Below are 14,333 nucleotides of genomic sequence, written 5' to 3'. Positions count from 1 at the left end.
CTGTCTAGCTGCCTTTCATCTGATTTTACAGCTCTGGTTGCTAACCGTTCCTCTGACGCTTGTAGACTCCCTCTCGGTTTTTTTTCCTCTCGGTTTGCCCAACACTTTGCTCGCTCATGTTCAGTTGGCGGCATCCTCCTTATGTCGCCATGTGACACTGTTTCAGCACCATTTCCAGTGATATTTGATGTTTTCTGTGGGTAGCAACAATACATCTCAATCTTTACCCTTGATACCATGTTGCCTAGACTATACATGTACATATATATATATATATTTAAGGACCAAATGTTTTATTTTTTATTTATCACAGCTTTAGCATTTAAAAAGGAAAAAGAGGCAAATGATGCGGTCAAAATGAATATGTTGAGTGTGGCATTTACATTAGGATGATGGCAATCTGTGTGATGATGATGATGATGATGATGATGATGATGATGATGATGATGATGATGATGATGATGATGATGATGATGATGGTGAGGAGGAGGAGGAGGAGAAGTTGATGATACTGATGTACATTTGGACCTACAAATAAAACTGATTTAGTATCAATTTGTGTTCAGCAACGACTTATTTTTATGCTTAGATAACCAAGTTTGCATTACTGAAATTTTCTGTTTTTCTTTTGTTTTTTATCACAAGAGAAGTTAAAACAGACAACATATAACACATTGAACACATATGACAGAGCTGGTGTGACTAAGTCTGGTTTTTAGGCTTCTATTTTTTATTTTTTTATTTATGTGGTTGGGGTTTGGAGCTCCGGAAAAACCCTATAAGCTTTAGAAGGGCAGGTATAGTTAATAGTGGTTGTATTTTTATGCTACAGCTGTCAAAAACGTATTAGACCACCCTTGTTTAATTGAATTATTTTGTCTAAAGGTATTATACCTGAAGAATACTGTAAAAAAAACAAAAAAAAAAAACACAAAAAAACAAGAGTTTGTCTAATTTTTTTTTTCCTCGACTGCATGTCCTTTTGTGTTGGAGCTGCAATGCAACTTCACAGTAAAGAGAAAGAACCATCAAAGAAAACTGCTTTCTTTTGATAAGCAGAGGTGACAAAGAAGTGTTAGCTATGAAGCTGTTCTAGAGGAGGACCGAAACAAACAAAAAACACAACTGAAACTAAACTTAAACTAGTTCTTCCTGTGAATAAAGCAGCAAACACTTGCACTCTGGCGCAGCTCTCCACTACAGCAATTTAGGACAAGAGAAGCTGAAAACTCATGGGCTGGCGACCTGTTAGGCTGGTGCCTTCTGGAGAGGCACCAGCCACCTATGACCCCTGATGGAGAAGTAGGTATAAAATGGACGGATGGGTGCGAGAAAATAAACGTCTCTTATGTTCCCCCCACTATCCTTGGTAATGAGAATTTACAGGCAACATTTTAGCATTTTATAGTTTCTCTTTTCTACATTACCAACCATTTTGACACACAAATACAGTGAATAAGTTTAATATTTTTCAGTATTGGTGTTGCTGAGATTTTAAATGTACTTGTCAGCATGGTAAGGGTTAGTCTAATAGTAACTAACACGTTGCTTAAAAAGTCATCTGATATTCCTACTCATGAAATGAGGCATAAGCTATCAAATGTAGTTTAAAAACACTTATGAAACATAAATTTTTAGAGTAAAACACAATTAAGAGTTTTTCTTTGAAAAATATATATGATGAAGAAAAGTACTTGTGATTCATACAACTGTAAGGATGTCTTTAACACAAACTACAAAGGCCCCTAGCACACTCCTCCACACCTCAAGGATATCTAAATCAAAACCAAACAGGCTTCTTAGATTTTCCACACTGAAGATTCTGTTCAACTAGAACTTGTTCCTTGTGATTCTTTGAATCGTACAACAGCCACTGGGCGTCACTTAAAAGATATGTAAACAACAAAAAAACTACAAAAACCTGAGGTAATACACACACAAAAATAAATCTGGCCTAAATTATAACAGGAAAGATCAAATGTAAAACTTGTTGCATATAGACATAAAAGATGGAAATGTTATTTTTTAGTTAAAGTTAAATTGAGACCTACAAACCTATTCAAGTGCTGGGTAGATGCACAGAAGAAATTAATGCAAGGAGTTGAATAAAATATATTCAAAACTAAAACTTTTTCATCTAAAATAATATTGTTCAAAGATTAGCACAGAGCTCCAGCTAATACAGCTAAAAAGTACCAATCAGGCTCTAAATCTGGGTGTAGTTATGGACTGAGACACCCTGAACCTTCACAGACACAGCCAGTAAAATGATAGGACTTCTATCATCTAAAGAGAATCTGCAGGAAAAAAGGACTGTCTCAGCAAGAACTCAAACGTCTATTTTATGTAATTGTCGGCTCTCAGAATAGAGGACCCAGAATTCAAGGCATACTGACAGGTGGATTCCTCAAAAATGTTTTCTGCAGAGGGAAAACTCAGGTTAGTGACCGTGTAAATCTGATGGAGGCTAATTACGAACTCTTGAGTCATCAACCTGGTCTTAACATTCAGTCCATGCCCAGAGGAAGGAGTGGATTCCAGCCGAATGGCTGCCAACACCATAAGATAAACACTGCCCAGAGAGTTCCAGACGCTGAAGCCTTGAAGACTGGAGAACTGGATGAAGATCAGATCCAAGCAGACGAAGGAGGGCAGGATTATCCAGAAGGCAAAGCCAAAGCAGGTGTTGATGAGGTTCATAGGAGTCCAAGCCAGAATTTTAGATATCCGAAGAGGTACCGAAGAGAAATCAGGTCAAAGTTAGGAAGCAGGTCTAGGTTCAGTCCACAGGCAGAATCCAGCAAGAGTCTGAAGAAAGGTCAGGTAATCAGAACAGGAACAGGCAGGCTCAGAGGTCCAAAGGAAGAAAGGGTCAGGATCGCGGAACTAGATCACAATCAGGTACGCTAGAGAACTTTCAGCAAAGGCTCGAATAATCTGGCACTGATGACAGGGAGCAAGCAGGTTAAATGGAGACTGGAGCAGGTGACACAGATGAACGATGATGAGAAAATGAGCAGAGCGAGGTGAAAGGAATTAACCATTAAGCCAGAAATCAGTACCAAGATCATAACAGCAATCATCCTTAGTGTAATTAATTAGTGCAACAGTGTATTCACAGGTCTGCCTAGAAAGTGGATCAGACAGCGGCAGCTGATCTAGAATGTTGCTGCCCACATCCTCACTAACACTAAGAAAGTAGAGACCATCATCTCAGTAATAACGTCTTTACACTGGCAACCCATCTGTCAGAGAATTAATCTTTAAAATACTTGTTTTAGCTTATTAATCAGTGAACTGCTTACATTACAGACTAGTTGTCAGTACTTACCCAGAAACAAACATGGAGAAGCAGCTATTAGTTCTTATGTTCTGCTTATCTGGAATAAATAAATAAATTTGCCTTTGCTAAATATGCAGAAATTAAAGGAGAGCTTTTATGCTACTGTTACTGATCTTTGATTTCCTTAAGGCTTTTAAATTATCTTATGATTCTGAAACTGAAACTTACCTTTAAAACAGCTTAAGAAATAAGATGCATTTTGATGTAGCTGTCATAAAACATGCAGTTAAGTAAAAATTGCTAAGGTATGTTAATATGTATATACCAGAATCACTTAAATAATGCCCTGATTGCTCAGAATGTAACTCAATAGGGCAAAACCCTTTGAACAAACACTGCCACTGTCAGAATGTATTTCTGTAATTTCAGTAAATTTACCCGATTATTACATATTTTAATTGCATTTTGGTGTATTGTCACAGAAGGTTTGCATGGATTACCACTTTAACCTTCAATATGACCCTGGTGACTCAGACTCAGACGTGATCTCTGAGAATCGGAGGTTCTGTGACTCAGCCACAGCTTTCTGTGCATTGAATCAACTTCCAATCTGTATTACTTAAAACTCGTCCTTCCATCACAGATGCTGCTTCTCCTAGATCCCCGACCCCAATTCGCTACCTCTTAATAGAGAGCAGGCAAAATGAGATTCAGGTTTAAAGCTTTCAATTTGGGAACACTGAAGGCTGCTGCTGAAACAAAACATATCCCAAATCATCAGTTTGCACTAAAACACCTGCTTCAACACCCAGTGCAATGTCATCCTGTGTCACATCTATTTTCATTCTGCTTTAAATAGTAGCACAGAAGTCTGGGTAGCATCTTTGCTTGCTTGTAACCATAAGTTACAAATTTAAAGCCATGCTGCATTGTTCCAAATGAACTAAAAATAGTTCCTTTGGATTTGTCCAATCTTTCTTGGCATTCCTTTAGTATGCAGAAAACAACTTAAATCACTCCAATAAGTTGTTGTTTATTTTATTAACATAGGGAAACAGTTACAAGCTTCTTACAATCTGTAGATTAATTTATCCTATTAAGGAACTTTACTCTCAGTGGATTAATTTTATTTTTCATTTTGTAAATAGTTTTGAGTGTAAACATTCCCTTCATGCCTTAACAGCTGCTTCATTAACTTCCCCTGTATGATTCAGAAGTCAAAGTTTCCAGGAGAAATACTCATCTCCTGTTCTTGCTTACTGGTATCATTAAATTCCTTTGTAAACCAGCAGCATCTCTGCAATGCCTCCACTACAGCCCCAAGATGTGACTTCTTCTTAAACATTTTAATTTGCTACAATATTTAGAACTTATATGCATTAATTACTTTGGGTTTTATTCTAAAACTTAAAAACAAGTGGAAATGCAGCCCAACCAAAGCCTATTCAGCTAAGAAAGAAAGAAAGAAAGAAAGAAAGAAAGAAAGAAAGAAAGAAAGAAAGAAAGAAAGAAAGAAAGAAAGAAAGAAAGAAAGAAAGAAAGAAAGAAAGAAAGAAAGAAAGAAAGAAAGAAAAATACACCTCTATTTTCCTCCCACAATCTGGAAAAAACTGAATATAGAACACATAAAGCTGCTTAATGATTGCTTGCAGCCATCAGTGCTGCCACAAAATGTTATGGGCACCATCCTTTCCTCTTAATACACGATTCAAATAATCAAAGTATTCACTTTAACCAATCAAAACCATAATGTAATTTGAAATAGATAAAAAATTAAGTCTTTAATGAGTCTATAATGATCAAACCTTTGCAGATCATGATATTTCACCTTTAAATGTTTAAGCAATGTCATCAGTTAACTAGTATTTTGTAAAGAAACATTTCATTTAGGAGGGTGTGAAGGGATGTTGATGCTATAACCATAGGTAGCAGGACACAGTGACTCATTGTAGGTACTATAGAAGCCGCATGTAAAGACACCTTCAGGAAATCTGAATTCTAGGCTGCAGAGTGACCACTAGAGGGTGGAAATGCTTTAAAAATCATGCACATGGAGCAGGAAGGAGAGATTTGAGTTATAGATGGGGTTTTACGTCTTCAAAGCAACTTTACAGAGAGAAAAGAAAATTTTCAGAAAAACTCTAGTTTGTGAAACGTAAATCAGAGGTCACTGTGAACTGCAGTGAGTGGAGGTTAATGATGGCAGGAACAGCCTGAATTTCCAGCCATGAAAGGAGGTGGTGGGGAGAAAAACTGGGCTTGTAATTGCTGCCTGTCTCTTTGACTCTAAAATAGGCCCAGAAGGAAGTCTCTACCCTCTGGAAACAGAACTAGACCACCAGGGAGAAGACAGTGTGATAAATGTTTTTATTCCTTGGAACACTGCAGTGTAGTAGCAATACAGGTGCTGGTCATAAAATTAGAATATCATGAAAAAGTAGATTGATTTCAGTAATTCCATTTAAAAAGTGAAACTTGTATATTATATTCATACATTACATACAAACTCATATATTTCAGATGTTTATTTTGTTTAATTTTGATGATTACAAATGACAACAAATGAAAATCTCAAATTCATCATATCAGAAAATTAGAATATTACTGAAGACCAATAAAAACAAAGGATTTATAGAAATGTTGGCCAACTGAAAAGTATGAACATGAAAAGTATGAGCATGTACAGCACTCAGTATTTAGTTGGGCCTCCTTTGGCCTGTATTACTGCAGCAATGCGGCGTGGCATGGAGTCGATCAGTCTGTGGCACTGCTCAGGTGTTATGATTGCTCTAATAGTGGCTTTTAGCTCTTCTGAATTGTTGGGTCTGGTGTATTGCATCTTCTTCTTCACAATACCCCATAGATTTTCTATGGGGTTAAGGTCAGGAGAGTTTGCTGGCCAATTAAGAACAGGGATACCATGGTCCTTCAACCAGGTACTGGTAGCTTTGGCACTGTGTGCAGGTGCCAAGTCCTGTTGGAAAATGAAATCTGCATCTCCAAAAAGTTGGTCAGCTGCAGGAAGCATGAAGTGCTCTAAAACTTCCTGGTATGTGGCTGCGTTGACCCTGGACCTCAGAAAACACAATGGACCAACACCAGCAGATGACATGGCACCCCAAACCATCACTGACTGTGGAAACTTTACACTGGACTTCAAGCAACGTGGATGAAGTGCCTCTCTTCTTTTCCTCCAGACTCTGGGACCTTGATTTCCAAAGGAAATGCAAAATTTACTTTCATCAGAGAACATGACTTTGGACCACTCACCAGCAGTCCAGTCCTGTTTCTCTTTAGACGCTTCTGACGCTGTCTGTGGTTCAAGAGTGGCTTGACACAAGGAATGCGACAGCAGAAACCCATGTCTTTCATACGTCTGTGTGTGGTGGTTCTTGAAGCACTCACTCCAGCTGCAGTCCACTCTTTGTGAATCTCCCCCACATTTTTGAATGGGTTTTGTTTCACAATCCTCTCCAGGGTGCGGTTATCTCTCTTGCTTGTACACTTTTTTCGACCACATTTTTTCCTTCCCTTCGCCTCTCTATTAATGTGCTTGGACACTGAGCTCTGTGAACAGCCAGCCTCTTTAGCGATGACCTTTTGTGTCTTGCCCTCCTTGTGCAAGGTGTCGATGGTCGTCTTTTGGACAACTGTCAAGTCAGCAGTCTTCCCCATGATTGTGTAGCCTATAGAACTAGACTGAAAGACCATTTAAAGGCTTTTGCAGGTGGTTTGAGTTAATTAGCTGATTAGAGTGTGGCACCAGGGGCCATCAATTTTGAACCTTTTCACAATATTCTAATTTTCTGATATGATGAATTTGAGATTTTCATTTGTTGTCATTTGTAATCATCAAAATTAAACAAAATAAACATCTGAAATATATGAGTTTGTATGTAATGTATGAATATAATATACAAGTTTCACTTTTTAAATGGAATTACTGAAATCAATCTACTTTTTCATGATATTCTAATTTTATGACCAGCACCTGTATGTATAAATATATTCATACATATATAGAGAAGAAAAGAGAACGAGCAATAGCAGTGTATCCACAGATGGCAGAATCCTTCCTGCTTTGCTTTAAAACTGGTTGCATTAAAACAGGTTGCATGTGCTGCTGCAAGTTTAACCACAGACTGAGGGTAACTCCTCCAGACTGATTCATCTGAGAGGCTTAATAGGAGGTAAAAACAGCCTCTATTGCGCAGTAAATTAGGTGTTAAACGTACAATAAAAAGCAGTAAGACTTAAACGTTAAACATTTACATTTATAAGAAAACTAAGAAATTTTTGTGTAGTAAAGTGTGTCTATTTCGAAATGCAAAATCAAATTTCAGAGCCACTGTTGGTAAAATGAAGTTGGGTGCTGTAAGTTAAACTAAAGGCTTCATTTAGATAGAGTGGATTTGGTTGAATTGTTTGATTATGTTACCAAATTGCTGAATTGAAAACCATTAACCTTTTAACTGCTTGCTACTCTGTTAATCGGCGCACTGGTTTTAATTAAATTAAAGTTGAGAAGTAAATGATTATATCTTTGCTGTGTGTTTGGAGTCTTTATTGGCTTTCATTTGTATTTATTGCTTTGAAAAACTAAATTAAAGAATATTTACAACGGTCATAAGATATCTAGGTTTAATTTGGTTTATTTTATTGTCCTTTGCATTAAGACGTATAGATATATATAGTCTAAAAGTATAACAAATATTCTGTTATTTACAGCATAAATTTGGAGACAAATACTGATATTATTGCTTAAGTAAATTGTTGAAATCTATTTGTTTAATTACATCATGGCTTCATATTTCCTAGTTTGAATGTAAAATCTGTAGATAAATATTCTACAGACATTATCACAACAGAAATATTTCCTTGTTGTACATGAAAAAATCTAAATGGCAATAGAATGAAGTTTAAAAAAAGATAATGCATTTTGAAATTATTTTTAAAGACCTTTTTTCTGTTGTGAACTTTTGTTTTCCTACCTTAAACACTGGAAAAACAAAGGTAAACTGACAAAAACACTGGAAATAAGTTAGACTGATGACGCATATTGTTCACAAGTAGCGTGAAACTTTTCTTTCTGGTTGCACGACCGCAGAGCAAGCACAGATTTAAGGTTTTGGGGGGGTGGTAATACAGGTGGGCTGTCTGAGTTGACCACAAAATTATATATAGACTTCCTGCACCCTCTATACAAAACCCACCAGCTCACACAAAGACAGACACACACTGCAGGAGCTACATTACAGCAGATAAGGATGAGATTCAAGCTTTGAGAAAGCAAGGTGATTCCCATCCCCATAACCACTTCAAAAACAAAGCATAAGCACAAAGTCTTCAAAGTTCTAGTAGCAGGGGAAAGAAGCTGCTGTTATGTCACACATAAAGACCACAGAGCTCAGTCTGGGGGGGTGGGGGGTGGTGAGGGATGGCAGGGTGACGCTACGCGGTCGTTATTTAGGTCAACTATTATATAAAAGACCAAAAAAACATCAAAAGCTCCAGGAAAAATATTCTTGAAAGCAGACTTTTTTCAAATTTTACGAGGAAAATATTTAGAAAAACAAAACAAGACACAAATCTTTGAGCCAATACAGAACCTGTTGATTCTTGCAGGGTTTCAAAGGGGCTGGGACGTATAGCGGAGAGGCTGGGTACAGGTTGGACAGGTTGCCACTCTACAACAGGGTAAATAGAAAATGTTGGAACTGTATTGGAGCGAGCAAAAAGAAGCAATGCTTAGGGAAGGTGAGCTACTTACATTTATATCTGAGGCACTATTTTGAAGGGACTACTTTTTGGCAACTCTCTGACAGGGAGAAACTGCTGACTCCCTGTTTCCATGTAGAAAAACCCAGAGATTGGAACCCAGGACCTGCTCCCTACAAGGAGGGAATTTCTAACTGCTCTGCAACCATGCAAAACCAATTTTTGACACAATTGGGAAGCATCAATAAACTTATACTGCTCATGTTTTATAGCTAGCTCTATCATGTTTTCTCTTTTACATGGCACACTTACCTCTTAGTTAGACTGATTCACTAGAAGTCGATGCAGAAATGATCCGATCTACAACTATTTATACACATCAGTTATTGCATCAGGTGTTGCCGTTCTGCAGAGGAAGCTGACCTAAAGTTACACAAAAAGTCTTAGGCAAGTCCATATAACCAGAAATGATTAAAATATAGTTTTTCTTTCAAAAAATTGTATTTGAAATGGATATCAACCACCTAAATAAATACAAATCAGAGAGATGTTTCCATTTCTATCTACCTCCTTTTACTCAAATACAACTAAAAAAAGCAACCAACCACTTCAATACCCCATCTAATTAGAGAGTGGGATTTAATATCATTTTAAATACAGCTGCCCGGTAAATGCTCCAGATGTTTGTTAGAGGAATATTAGTGCATTACGGTAACACAACCAAGAGAATCTGTCCACATTACTACCACTAGCTGTGATGTACACTCCACAGATCTCATCTTTAGTTGATTCTGAAGTTGAGTTTTTGGACTTCTATAAACAATGTAGGTACAAAGTAAACTAGAAGGGGCTTTGGTTAAATCAGACCAAAATCCAACTTAGTCAATCCAGCACAAACAACACGCTTAAAACACCATTCAAATAGTGAAACATGGCCGTGCAGCTATAAAGATAGATAGATAGATAGATAGATGCTATAAATTGGTTTTATTTACATATTTTTTTATTACTTTTTCAAATTCTTCTTAGCTAAAAAAATCTCGTAGACACCTAGCCTGCAAGCATTGGCGGTTCTAGACCAAATGTACCAGTGGGGGCCAGCGTGTTTTCATGGGGCACAGAAAAGCATGAAATAAAAAACAGGGCAAATCAAATCAATTAAGATCGCTGCATGAAGTGAAATTTCTATTCAATTAGGTTTCATTAAAATTCTAAATGTCTTATTATGTTAATGTACATTCAGAATTAAGGAATTTTACATATTTTTGATTTAATTTAGGTTGAAATTACAGTTTTCTATAAAATCTGAATTAGAATTTAAGAAAAACTGTTAAATTCAACCGTAAAAATTAAAGTATTTTTTTTATTTTGTTTTGGACGGGGGAAAAAAAAAACATTTAGCAGATGAAAACTTGGTTCCTATCTCAATACCACTGAAGCTATCACCTTATTGATTTTAAATAGTTAATAAAACAGAATTTGTAAAGAAAAAAATGAAATATATCCAAAGGATCAATCAGTAACCATTCCTGTTCCAGCATATATCATCATTAAAACTTCTTTGAGTACTATGTCTTCTATGTCTTCAGTACAGGGGACGATCAGTACAGGACATGATCTACATGGGCCCTGGACCCCGTTGGCCCCTGTCTAGAAACGCCCATGCCTGCAAGACAAAATTATGATTTTTTTTTTCCCCCTATAGGTACATTTTGTGTATTTCTTTGTTTTGTGATGGTCTTCTCTTGCTAGATACTGAAGAGAAGTTTCCATTCTGTGCTAGTTTGATTAATAATAATACCTCAGCAGTTTCTTAATTTCTTTCTTTTTTTTTTTTTTTGAGTGATTCACAAAAAAAAGTCATTCTAAAAAGTCCCTTCTGTTGCCCTTTGAGCCTCCACACTGGATATGATACATCCTCTGAGTGAGTTTCATTTATCACACTATGGTTTCCTTTTTACTTCACTCATCTGCCAGGCGCTTTGGCTTTGGAGCTCTGCTTCTCCATCCATAGTCACCTCCAGGTCTCTTCCGGTCTGGGGAATATTGCTGAATCATAAGTTTATTCTATTTGGACTGAAAACGCATCTGACAGGTAAGCTGTTGGCAGATATCCCTCAATCCGCTTTCGCTGCCCACCTCTGCGCAGAGATGCCAAGTGGAGGAGGTGGAGGAGGAGCCCACTTGTCTCCGACTGGCACCGCTGCGGGCCTATCGGACATCGGCCGGACCCTCCCTGTGTGCCCTGCCCACCCCGGCGGTCTCCTCTGTAGCCCTGCCAGAGCCAATCCGGCGACTGGCTGTAATAACTAGGACAAGCCGCTTCCTGGTTCTCAGAAAGGAGGAGCTGGGAGTCGGAGTGGGCGAGCGGAGGCAGAGCGCTGAGTGGAGGGGGTCAGAGGAGCCCCGGCGGTCCGCAGAGACAGCAGGAGAGGGGACAGGAGAAAGGACACTTGGTGAGGAATAAACCCCCCTAACTAACACTGAGTAGAGGACGGAGCGTGTATTTCAGAAGACAAACGCTGTGAGGATTTAAAAAAAGGGGGAATTTAAAGCTGTATAAGAAGTCGTCAGGGTGGGACGGAATAATCCAGGAAGTGTTCGCCAGGTGGGAGGCGACGAGTTGGGACAGGTGACACTCTGGTACTCAGGTAACCGCTTCTTCCAATTCCCCTTCAAACGACTCATAAAAATAACGCACTTTACATAAATATGAGTTATTTTGTGCTTTAACCGCGGCAAGAATAAAGCTTCCTGGCCGTTTCTGCTTCAGCACGGTGACATGAGTGACTTTCCACCTCTCTGATATTCTCTCTCTAGATATGAAAGTGTAGAAAATAAAAGTTGGCGGATGCGGCTTCTATAGGAGATGTGCGATTTAGGTGAGACAGGAGAGGAGCGGGGTCGGCGGGTACATTTCTGAACACCGGGCTGCTAATTATAGCCGAGAACACCGGCTGACATCCAAAACCTAACCTGCTCTCACGCACATCCACCTGGACGCGCGCGCAGTCACTAGAAAGTATGGCAAGACATTAGTGCCAAAAATGGATGCTTTTTTCATTCGATCTTGGAAAAAGATGGTGCATAAATAAAATATAAGATTAAATGTCCAGAATACTGTATTTTGTATACTACTGTTGAAAAACATTTGAACACTGAGCATTCTACTTAGTAGCAAAATACCCTTTATATTTCACTAGTCATTGACTGGTGACAACTTCACCTTTTTGTTTCTTAGTGGCAGAAATGTGGCATTTGATGATGAGCTAAAAAGACATTTAATCATTGGTGATGTTATGAAATTTAATGAAATCCCACCAGTAGAGTCAGGGAGCCATAATAGTTGTGGTAAAACGTATTACTAGTACTACTTACTTACTAAAAAACTATATATTTCTCTTTCTTTTACTGGTTTTCTCTCTTATTTCTCTTTTACATCTTACTGGTGTTTAGTGACACCTGTTAATGTCACAAGACTACTGAGATGGAGGCTACTGGACTTTTGGTTGTTTTTTCTGAAAAGGTTTCAGCATCTATTCCAGGATCTTTGCCGGCTCTGGCAGTGCAGATAAAAACTGGATGTGAGAAGCCTGGTTGTCTCAATTGAAGTCTGCTTTATGGTTGCTATGAAATGGATGATTTCAAAATTTTCACTGAGACTTGTTTTTGTATGGCTCATGGTTATTTTACCTGGTTAATAAAGATTGCTTTTTTTTCTTTTTTTTTTTACACAGAGCAGCTTAGCTCAGCTTGTTTATGAGTGGGGGTCAAAAAATTGTGGTAAATGATCTCACAGAATCTGGGGCACCCACATTTTGAAACCCTTTGAGTTGTGCATGACCTTACTTGTAGGTTGTGCATTTGTAAATCTATCTATGTGCCTTCCGGTACTTTACTGCTTAGTTTTTGTTTAAGGTTGTGGTTGTAATAAATGAACGGCATTGTGTTGGACTGAGAATCTTTCCTGCAGCCAGAGATAGTAGTACAATAAACTTCAGAACTTAATCATTGGGCTTGCATTTATGAATATACAAAGGAAATATTTCAGCCTTGTTTAATTATCACTCTTAACATTCCCTCCTTTGCTGATAGGTGGGAAAAGTGCTAATATTTGGCAATAATGGCTTGCCATAGTTCTACTGGATTTAGCCTTCTGTGCTAATAAAAGATCTCCCTACAGTGGTCTGTTAATCATCATCATCATCATTATCATCATCATCATCCCCACGGCGCACCCAGTGTTTTATTTTAATCCTGACCCAATCCTGCATTACAGCAGGATACATGCTCAGGCTGTAATGTTAGGTTAAGGCTTCTGCCTGCCACACTGGGTGGGGAGAAGACTGTCAAGCCAGTGGGCTTGTGTGTTTGTGTGTGTCTGTGTGTACTCATTATAGAGGTAGATGAGTTGCTGACTCGCCCCTCTGACAGACCGGCCTGACTAGCTCAACTCGTTTGGGTTTGGCTTCTTTATCTTGGCCGCAGCAAGTTGTTTAAATCTTTAGGTCTTCGTACTGGTAAATTATCGCTTCCACTCGTGAGTAAAAATTAAATTTGGAAAGAAAAGAAAAAAATCTATCCCATTTTAATTTGACGGCACCATTCCAGACCGGCGGGACCTTTCCAAACTGACATACGCTCATGATTTTGCAACAAGCTCTTAATACCAGCTTTGTTAACCTAGCAACTATTTATGTGCAACACAATTAGACGGTTGTGTTTCATCCCTCACCTCTGGTGTCCTGACCTGACTCCGTCATGCTTAGCTGTCTGCAGGCCTGCTTGCATCACGCATTTATTTACACTTGATCTGCATTAGACAGAGGCCAGTATGAGACTGTCACGATATGTTAACCTGGAGTAGGAATTAGAGATACATGTTTTAATCTGCCTGCAGCAAATTAAAACAGTTTTAAAATCAATAATTTGATCTTTAATCAGGAGATCAAAAACTCTTTTTTTTTTTTTTTTTTGCTATTTAGAAAATGCATCGACCACCAGTATGAAGTTTAATGCAAACTTCTTTAGTTTAATTAAAAGCAAAGTTTGTTTATGTATTTTTCAATGCAGCATGAGTTTTTTTAATACATGATGGCTTGTTTTGTTGCCCAGTGATAAACTGGTGACCTGTCAAGAACTTACTGTGTTTGCCACCCAATAACTGCAGGACATCAGCAACAGCCCCCCTCTGCAGTCCTGCCTAGATAGGCGGGTATAGACAAAGGATTGATGTTTCAGTGAGAACAATATTGTATTTTTTCTTATTCTGGTTGATTGAAAACTATTATCTCCATGCAAAAATATATCCAGCATATTTATATTAAATATG

This window comes from Cyprinodon tularosa, unplaced genomic scaffold, assembly GCF_016077235.1.
Source record: "Cyprinodon tularosa strain WSP-4 unplaced genomic scaffold, ASM1607723v1 ctg2, whole genome shotgun sequence".
NCBI classification, from domain to species: domain Eukaryota; kingdom Metazoa; phylum Chordata; class Actinopteri; order Cyprinodontiformes; family Cyprinodontidae; genus Cyprinodon; species Cyprinodon tularosa.
The sequence above is the reverse complement of the archived record's forward strand: the minus strand, read 5'-3'. Positions refer to the sequence as shown.